Source organism: Nanorana parkeri, unplaced genomic scaffold (assembly GCF_000935625.1).
Source record: "Nanorana parkeri isolate BGI_ZX_2015 unplaced genomic scaffold, ASM93562v1 scaffold286, whole genome shotgun sequence".
In the NCBI taxonomy this organism is placed as follows: Eukaryota; Metazoa; Chordata; class Amphibia; order Anura; family Dicroglossidae; genus Nanorana; species Nanorana parkeri.
In genome coordinates this window covers 1,209,309-1,219,906 of record NW_017306554.1, presented here as the reverse complement: position 1 = coordinate 1,219,906, position 10,598 = coordinate 1,209,309, and positions in this window count along the sequence as shown.

The window sequence follows — 10,598 nt, the reverse complement described above, 5'->3', positions numbered from 1 at the left end:
CGGACCCTTGGTGGACCCCTGACCCGTGACCCACCGGACGGGTGTCTGCTGACCCAGGGGTCGGCCCACGCGTTCTATACTGGGTTGTGCCATATATTTGATAGTGTTTTTTGTCCTTACGATGCTCATCCCCCATGGAACTGTTATGTGCCTTATGTCCCGACTGCCTACTCTATTGCCTTGAGCCAGTAGTGTTCTTTTGTGCCTCACCTAACCAACTTTTCCTCCTAGGTCATTGTGGGACGCGGTTGACACGGGCTGTCTGGTGGTGGAGTGGAGCAGCTCCTAATCCCTCTTGGCCCTTCGGGACTGAGGGGGCAAGGGACCGATGGATCCCGGGGGAACACCGGATGCCCTCGGGCAGCTTAACAGACAGCAAGGTCCCCTGTCTGACCCCCTGACCTAGCGGACTCCCTAAAGGGCTCCCGCTAACTCACGGGCTACCTCATCATATATTCGGGGCTTTGCTATGTCCTGTGCTTTGCCTTTCGTTTTGAAGAAGGCATATGGTTTAACCTGTTTTTACTGTTATGCGGTTTTAATGTTTATACTGTTTACGGCTGTGGGGTGGGGCTGTCGTACATGGATCAACTTGACGATCCTCCCGACCCTGAAAAGGGATGGGGGGAGTCCGCTCTTCTCGGTGCTCTCCCCGCCTGCGGGGAGGTAGCGGACAGGGGAACTGCGGACCCCGGTTTCACTCCCTACCCCATTGCCACGTGAAGTATGTAGGATGGAATTGATGTTATGCTTAGTTACATTGAGTGTCGAGACCGGTTGCATCATTTTAGATCGTTTTCATAAATGGGCCCCGGTCGGCATCTCGTTCCTTCATTCGCGACCACTTCTCCCCACATAGGTATCACGTCTCCTACTGGAGACCGTTGTATTCTAGCTTTTGACTAGAAGCTTGTTCTTCCCGTAGCAGCTGCGGCTGCCCTTTTGATTTTGTATTTCTGTCTGTCATTTTCTTGGGTCATCTATACTACCTTTCTCACCTACCCCCCTTCCTCCACACCTTTCCCTCTTGTCCTATCTTGCTCGGTCTCTTCTACCCTCGCTCTCTGTCTTGTTTCGTTTCCTCCCTCTCCCCCGCTCCCTGCCATGGCCCCACCTGTCATTGCCCCCGCAGAGCTTCGCCTCTGCACTTATAACGCCAGGGGTCTTAATGTCCCATCCAAAAGGGGGCAGATCCTTTACCATATGCACAAGTCCCAATTGCACATTGTCTTGTTTCAGGAAACACATTTCCAAACTGACCATGCTCCCTCGTGTGCCAATAGGTACTTCACGTCCTGGTACCACAGTACCAACGCCATCCAAAAGTCGAGGGGGGTCTCTATCGCTATCCACAAGTCTCTTCCAGCAGTGGTCCTGGACCATAAGGCAGATGACTTTGGACGGTATCAATGGCTCAAACTGTCGCTCTGGGGTCGGACCTATACCATCGCCAACTTCTATCTCCCTAATACTGACCAGGCTGCGTCCACACTCCGGCTCCTGAAGGAGCTGGAGGCCTTTGCAGAGGGTATGGTGATAGTGGGCGGGGATTTCAACATGGCATTGGAACCCAGAATTGACTCGTCCACGGGACGAGCTGCCCTTTCCTTCGCCAAGCTGCGTAGGGTCCGGGGACAGCTCTCTCGCTTACGCCTGATTGACACATGGAGAGTTTTACATCCTCAATCTCGGAACTACACTCACTTCTCCGCACTGCATCACTCCTATAGTAGAATAGACTATTTTTTTCACTTCCCACCCACTGCTGGTTGTCTCCTGCGATATTGGCCCCATGATCTGGTCGGATCATGCTGCGGTTACACTATCCCTAGGAGTCCCAATGGCACCCGCACGGGAATGGACATGGAGGATGAATGAATCCTTGCTGTCTGCCCCGCGTTGTGTCGCTGCTGTACGGGAGGGTATAACCCAGTTCTTGGATGTTCACGCTTCTGACTCCACCCCTCTCCCCCTTCAGTGGGAGGCACTGAAAGCGCTCCTGAGGGGCACACTGATCCAACAGGGTTCCAGATTAAAGAGGGAACGGTCTGGGAAGATTAGGGAGGCCATTCAGCGCCTCACTGACTTAGAGGCTCAACACAAGAACTCTCCATCGCCAGAGCTCATGCTGCACACCTCTGAAGCGCGCCTGCACCTACTCAGCCTCCTTGACTTGTCGACACGTACTTACCAGGGTAAACTTGAGACCAGGGCGTACGAGACGCGTAATAAATGTGGACGAGCCCTGGCTAAGACACTACACCCGAGAGCTGCGCACACCTATATCCCTCATGTTCGTTCCCAGGAGGGGATCCTACTGCATTCGCCTACAGACATCCGGGCTGCGTTCGCAGACTTCTACACCTCCTTGTATAACCTTCCGGGTTTGGAACCTTCATCCCCCAACCATGACGCACGGGTGTCGTCCTATGTCCACGACACTGCCCTCCCTGTTTTGGCAGACTCTGAGGCGTTGGAGACACCTTTCACCATAGAAGAGCTGCAAGCGGCTCTCAAATCCGCGCCCGCTGGTAAATGTCACGGTCCTGATGGCTTCACGGTGAAATTCTACAAGCACTTTGGGGACTCGCTTATCCCCTTCTAGCTTCGAGGAAAACGATCTTCGCCTCCTTAGCAGCAACTTCTCCTTCCAAATATGCCCCGCTTCCTTAAAATACTTGGGCACCCATCTCTCTAGAAACACGGCCGATCTATACTCCCTGAACTTCTGCCCCATACCTGTGGGAGTGTCCAGAGACCTGGCGTCATATGACCATAAACTCTTGTCTTGGCTGGGCCGGATCAATGTGCTCAAGATGGACATTATTCTGAAGTTCCTATACTTATTCCAAACGCTGCCCATTGCCCTTCCTACTATATACCTGAGGCGGGTTCAACAACTGTTCACAAAATTTGTGTGGGGGCCATCTCGTCCCAGGCTTAGCTACAAAACACTGGCCCTGCCGAAGCGCAGAGGGCGAGCCGGCGCACCAGACATCTTCCTCTATTATGCCTCGGCGGTTTTGGTCCGCATTGTGGATTGGTTCCACCGAGCTGGGGACAAACAATGGGTCCAAATGGAAGCCACTCTCACTACTGCTGACCTGCTGGCCTTACCCTGGATACCACCTAGCTCCAGGGTCCGGTCCCCCACTTTTCCTCATTTGACCTTGCACGCTCTGCGGTCTTGGGTTCGATATGTTGCCCGCCTGGGCATCTCCTCCTACTTGGGTCCGATGACGCCGCTCTTTGGTAATCCGGCTTTCCCTCCAGCTTGACCGCACCTACGCTGGGTCGCTGAGATAGATCGATACACCGTCGCCTGACCTCTGCCTTGAGGGCATAGCCAATGAACTCAGATACACACTCGGACACCACCCGGGGAACTTGGTTGGCAGAGGGGCAGTTTCGCTCCTTTGTCGCCTCCTTCCCCACGACGGACTGCTTCCAAGACTCCCCCACCGCTTTCGGCTCTCTGCTATTGGCCTCATCACCTCCAACACACTCGGTTTCTCTTATCTACTCTGTCCTCTCCGCAGCGACCTCCCCTACTCTACCGGCCTACACTTCAATGTGGGAACGGGAGTTGGGGGTTTCCGTGACGAAGGCCGAATGGGAGCGCTCATTTGTACTTACCCACTCCCTCTCTATTGCCAGTAAAGCCCATGAGAAGAACTTGAAAATCCTAACTAGATGGTACAGATGCCCGGTAGTTCTCCACCGTATTTACCCGGATACCTCAGATTCATGTTGGCGCTGTGGGGAATCTCTGGGTCACATGACACACATCTGGTGGAGCTGCCCTAAGCTTCAGGAGTTTTGGCGGGGGATTTTGGGGATCTACCTTAGAGTGACGGGTATAGCAATAGCTAATGATCCTAAGATTCTGCTGCTCTCGATGCTTCCTGGGTCCCTCAAGTCAGCGAAAAGAGGCCTCCTGCGACACTTTCTCACGGCTGTTAGGACAGTTATCCCTCGACACTGGCATACACAGGTGGTCCCCACTCTCATTGAGTGGGCTGTAGAGATGGACCGCAAAGCTGATCTGGAGGGCCTCTTGGCAGCGGAGCAAGAGAATGGTCCTAAATACGTCCATACCTGGTCTGTCTGGCTTATATTTAGGAAGTCGGCCGCCTTTTCGGAAGCTGTCTCTTCTTGATTTCCTGGTATTCTGGGGTAGCTGGACCACACCCTTTTTTCTACATGCCTTCTCAATCCTACTCCCCCTTTCTATGCTTCTTATATGACTGACCTATTCCACTCATCCTCCTGATTCCCCACTCTCTTGTACCCCTCCTCCCGCCGAGGGCCCTGCCCTGGTTGACTCATGCCTCATATCTGAAATCCACGTCCTATGTCCTACTGCACATGAACCTCCTATTTGAGTTGAGGCGCCTACGAAATATACCAGGATGGCAGATCGGCTACATAACACTTGATGCCCTTTACCTTGACGGCCTGGCTATCTTCCACTAATGCTTCTGTGATAGGTATGACGGACTGCACCGTCACTGTGCTAGTTGCAGGGGGCTGCAGACTGGCCTCTTACCCACCGATTATGGCCCAGCAAGAGAACAGGAGATTTTGGGGCTAAATGTACATTTTATATGCAGATAGTGACTGTTGCCCTCTGGGAAATATATGTTTTAAAATGGTGGAGGACAAGGACTTGGCCACATGGTTTGTCTATTCAAAATGGAGACTTAATTAAGTGAAGTCAGCTGTATAGAAGTTGCATAGCTTTCCCCCCCCCTCACCTGTTATCTGATGCTCACCCTATTGTACTGTGACTGTGTATGTAAATGTCTGATTCCCTGTGTAAGCTGTTATCTGTGTTTGTCATGAGGGGGAGGGGAGGGGTTGTAGCCCTCCCAGTGTCTCAAAAGTGAATGTCCTGTGTTTAATAAAGTTGTTGCTCTTTCTATGTTGAACCTTCAACATGAGTTTTGCCTCGTGATTGGGGGTTACGGGTGGGTTACTGCGAATCCACTGGCTGAGAGTGGGGTTTGGCGGGCAGGAGACGCTCTTTGGCGGAGGTACCCAGTCGGGGTACCAGGCGGGCCGTCACAATAGGTACTTTAGCCCCCTGTCTGGGTCGGATAGGAGAAGTGCTTCCTCTGCTCAGTGATATACCTCCCGGGAGTACCCCTTCCTTCTTTGTTTGTTGTTGTACTTATAGATGTCACATTTTATATATGAATGTCTTTCTTGATTTGTATTGAAAACCTCTAATAAAAATTTGATTGAACCAAAAAAAAAGAAACTGCACACAGTAGGCCAAGCGAGACAATCTCTCGGTTTTATGACTTTTAATGTAATTTTTTTACTGTTGTTGGGGATGACTGACAACTTTTAGCCCAGGGGGCAAATACAACCCAGAGGCCCATGGTGCAGCGACTTGGCCCCCCTCCTGCTTTGACTCTTCCCCTGCTCCCACCTGCCACTTTTGCCATCCATGTAATGGTGTCGATGGTCGGGTGATGTGAGGACTCACTAGGAAGTCCGTGAAAGGGGTGACTGGCTGGGGGATGGCACTCTTCTCCTGCTGGGCTCTCTACATTTTTCTGGCGTTACTCAGGTACATGTCTGGAACTTAGGCACTCTCACCCACTGTAGGCCGCTGGACTTCCAGGCTGTGAGCTGCGAGGAAAATTATAGCACACCGGTAGCGGAGGGATGCCTCATCAGTGCACTACCGACTGTGCGACCCTGGTAGTTCTGCCACTGACTCCAAGCTGTAGAGGGACTACAAATCTCAGCACATTATATAGCAATGTAGATTTATACTTTCATCTATAGAGCTCTACAATTCCCAGCCATACATTATACAGCAATGCAGAATAATACCAACAGCTCTAGAGAACTTTAAATCCCAGCAATACATCATACAGCAATGCAGAATGGCACCTGCTATAGAGAACTCCAAATCCCAGTATTATATTATATCGCAATATAGAATAATATTTTCAGCTATAGAGGACTACAAATCCTAGCAACACATTGTACAGCAATGCAGAATAATAGTATATTAATTTGCTACATACTCTTTGCTGCTGCTCCAGGGTGTCAGCCTGATGTCTTGGTCAGAGGGTCTTACGAGGGGTGTGTGTGGAGGGTCTCAGAAAGGGTGGGAAAGGTCTCAGTAGGGGGAGATGTGCGGGCAGCAGAAGAGCTGGTTTTTAGTATCAGGGCACTTTCACCAATACTGGCATCAGTGCAGTGAACCATCCATCGAGCCAAGCTCCTTTCCAGGAAATTGACACTCAGATGCCAGGAGACCTTCTAACTGTGAGTCCATTGTCTTCTACACACTAGACACCAGCATTCCTAGGGTAGCAGAGCTCCCAGTAACCATTTGTATGAGTTCTCACTGCTAGCTACACCAGGCCTATTAACACGCACCCAGGTAGTTGCGCTCCTCAGCCCATTGTTCTATATTGTTTTTTGAAGGAGGGATAGGAAGTTTAGTGGTAGGTCAAAAAGGAAGGAGTTAAAGGGAGTGAATTAGAAGCTTTGTGGTTTTGTTTGTTAAAAAGGGGCATATTTTAGAAATGTTACGGAGGTTGAGTCGGCAAGATTTGGCTAGTGATTGGATGTGGGGCTTAAAGATTTGCAACTGTCACCATTTTATTCTACAGGGTCTTGGCTTTCAGAAAATATATAATGTTTGGGGGTGTTAAGTAATTGTCAGGCCTAAAATGTGGATTATAACATGTAAACAAAAAATGAAAAAAAGGTCTTTGTCCTTAAAGGGCTAAAGACACAGTTCATGATGGAGTATGCATGATCAGTGTGGAATATCTACTTGTGGATAGGAAGTACACAAAGTCACTTGGCTTGAAATAAGTGTAACTGACAAAAGTCCTTATAGACACAATTCATGAATATGGACACAGAATCAGTAAGGAGGCATACTTGCGATTGAGAGTGAAGCAGGTCCAACGCACAGCATCAGACGTTCTCTAGTCAAAGTTCACAGAAAGGGAACTGAAATTCCTGAGTAGTAAAATAAATCTTGTGGGAGTGGTTGCTATTGGAAACAACATGCAGGAAACTCACTGGCCGAGGTCCTAGATGAACTGTAGGAATCCAGGGTAAGGCAGGATTGAGCTTTGGTGAAGTCTGACTCCAAAAGGAAGTTGCAAAGGATTCTGGATGTAGAGCATTACCAGCTCAGGTAAGTTAATGTTGGATAGCAACTAGGCCCTGCAGGGAAGCCAAAGGAATAAGAATTTCTGTGAGGCTGCAAGCTAAGGATGGAAGTCGTGAGAGAGCGCTGCTGCCAGCATGAGCACATTGCTCGCACGCCTGGGAACTGAATTCCTCGGCTTGAGCCAGCTAGGAAGGTGAAGCTGCATGACGCTGGCTGTGTCAGAGAGGGAGGCCGCACCACCTGCTGGTGCCAGAATGAAGAGAAGGTAAGTATGTTACTCCAGTGGACTACTGAAGACTGGAAGAATGTCTTAGGACCGATTAATATAAAAATTTGAGATCTTTGGTTCATCACGCGTTTTTTTTGTATGCTATTGAGTAGGTGAAAAGATGGTTCCTCTGTGTGTCAAACATGGAGGAGGAAGCGTGATGGTATAGGGCTTTTTTGCTGTATCCAGAGTCGGCACCCTGAACCAAAACTACAACCACAGCATTTTGCAGCGCTATACAATACCCTCTGGTGTATGCCTAGTTGGTCAGGGGGCCATCCCACAGCAAGATAATGACCCCAAACATACCTCCAGGCTGTGTCTGAACTACCTTAGAAGAAAAGAACAAGACGGTAGGCTTTAAATCATGGAATTGTCTCCAGACTTAAACCCCATTGAGCTGGAAGCAAAGCAACCTACAAGTGCAACACATTTGTGGGGACTTCTGCAACAATGTAGGGAAGAACTTTCCAAACAATATTTTATTTCCGCTGTAGAAAGAATGCAATGAGTGTGTTTGGCTGTTATATCTGCAAAAGGTGGCTACTGATGAGTCAAAAATGTTGATTACATTTTGTTAAAAAACAATTGCATGATTTTTTTTTGGATGTCGATGTGTTTGTTTGTTCTATGTTTTATTTTCAGAGTACATTTAGACATTACACTGTGTAAATTTCAATAAAAACTGGAAAAATTAGGGTGTTCTAAAACTTTTGACCAGTAGTGTATAAGATGAAGATCTTACTAAACAGATGAACTTATTCAGTGATAAAAGCAATATATGATAAACACATTCCAAAAAGTAAAGTGTTACAAAAAAAGTAAATTATTAGAAGTATATTAGAATAATAAAAAAAAATCCCCAGTAGAAATGATTCACCAAACCAGTAAACCTAGTATTAATATGTCCTCAGATCTGTATAGTACCACACACGACCTGGAAAAAAAAAAGCAATTGCCAAAAAAAAAGGATGTTAACATAAACAATGCACAAATACACAAACATGTCCTCCCTAATATCACATGATGTGCAGAGAGGCAATTAACTAAAAAAAGACCAGTAAATATTAGTGTTTTAACAAAACCACATTAGAGCATTGTTTATATGCATCTCAATTATACAATTTTTGTCACTAATGTCAGACGATCATTTGCATATAAATCTGTGCGGAAAGGAGTCATTACATCACCCTTACAGCCATACATCACCCTTTCACAATTTACTTAGATTATTTAATTTACTTATGCACTTAAACTGTTTAGATAATAGATACTAGACAAGTTCTAATTATTTTTACAAAGGTGGAGAGCTGAAAACGTCTATCCATGCAAAATTCAACACTAATCAATTCATGTATAAAATAAACTTTAGGCCATAAGTGGCTTAATAAAAGCTTCTGTAAAGGACACTTCTGTATATAAGGAGTGATAATGATGGCCACAAGTGGTTGGAGGCACTCAGTATTGCACAGAAAGATGTGACAACTCTGCAACATTGTCCTTCTGATACTATAAGAAAAAAGCTGTAAGCAATAGACAGTCATGGTTTGGGGACTCTGACTACTGTAGATGTGTGGGTCAGCAAGTACACCTAAGTACTTGGATTTTTGGTTTCAATCAATTACATGCAATGTACATGGATAGCTGGAGGCCTAATATGCACCGGAAGAGTTAGCCTTTGAGGGTGTCTATTGCTGAGAAATCTCTGTGCTCCAAAGCTAAGTGCATGCTGATTTGATCAACCTTCTAGTCTGACTTGTCTTGACTGTGTTTTTCTTTCTTTTTACCTTAATTCCTGAATCTGAACCTCTCGTCTGACATTTGCAAATAATGTTTCTTCTTGGACCTTGGTTTGACCAGATGAGTTTCTGGTTTTTTATCTGGTAATCATGTCTAATCATTTGCTACTTACCTTGGCCGGGACTTGATCCTGCTCCTAACTTTTGCTTAAATGTCCTGCTGTAGTCAACTTCTGCCCTCAGTTATTGTAAGTTGTAATGGGTAAAATAGGGTCTATGACCTTAGAATACCACGTAGATAAGTACACCTTTTGGGGGGCTCCTTAGACTTTATGGACTGAGGAAACCAAAGTCCTCCTTTAGTGACTCATTTTTTATAGAAATTATGGTAACCAGGCCCAGTGATTTTGCTTACTGCTCTCTTTGTCTCCTTGAGCCCTCAGAGGATAGGTTACAAGACAAAGCTCTATCCCTGAGCATGGTAGTCTGGCAGGAGAATTCCGCATTTAGTGCCCTTATCTATGTTACATCTGAAGAACTGAGAATCAAAAATAGGATTAATTTGATAAGATAACCCTTTAGAAAACTGGCATTTTAGTTTTGGGTTGAATCCAGTTATCAAATATTTTTCATGAAGTTAGAAAGTAAATTAGTAAGAAGAAACTAACACTGTGACAACGTAGGATACCATGTGTCCCGCAAACTGCTTATGTGTTAGGACCAAGTGATGACTTGGTCTTTTTACAAAGAGCGTAGATTCAGCTATCTGGTTACAATAAGCACCTATGATTCTAAAGGGTTAAAATCAAGTTTTAGTGAAAACATGTTTCTGCCTTTTGATCAGTTCACTAATAGTATTCCAGGAACTATTAGATCTGAATTCTATTCTCTATGTAAGTGATCCAACATGGCATTTTATAAATAATACATTAAGCAAGAAATTTACAAATATTCAGCCTGAAATCAGCTATTTGTAAAGTATTAAGACAACCCATGTAATCCCATGCTCACAGTTCTTTTTTATTAGTGCCCAACTTATCACATTCTTGCCAATGTATTACTTTATAACTGAATATTCTGCATTAATAGACAAACAGGATGCTCTGGCTAACAGGAAGGTATTTACATGAGGTTTTAACAATATTGACATTGATAACAATCCAGTGGGCATCGAAAAAAACTCAACTATTTTTGAGCAGACAAAACACTCTCTTTAAATGTAGTGAATATGCATGAACGGGGAGTTTGTAACTAAGTTTCATACCCTGTCAGTCAAACACGTAAACGAAACCCATGCAAAGCATGCACGGTGTGGTGGGAGGAACCACAGTGCGTAATAGATAACATACTATGCAAAACACCTGGTAGTGTCAGATAGCAGCAGCTGCTGATTTTTTTTTTTTTTTTTTTTTTTTAAATTTTTTTTAACTTTTACAGG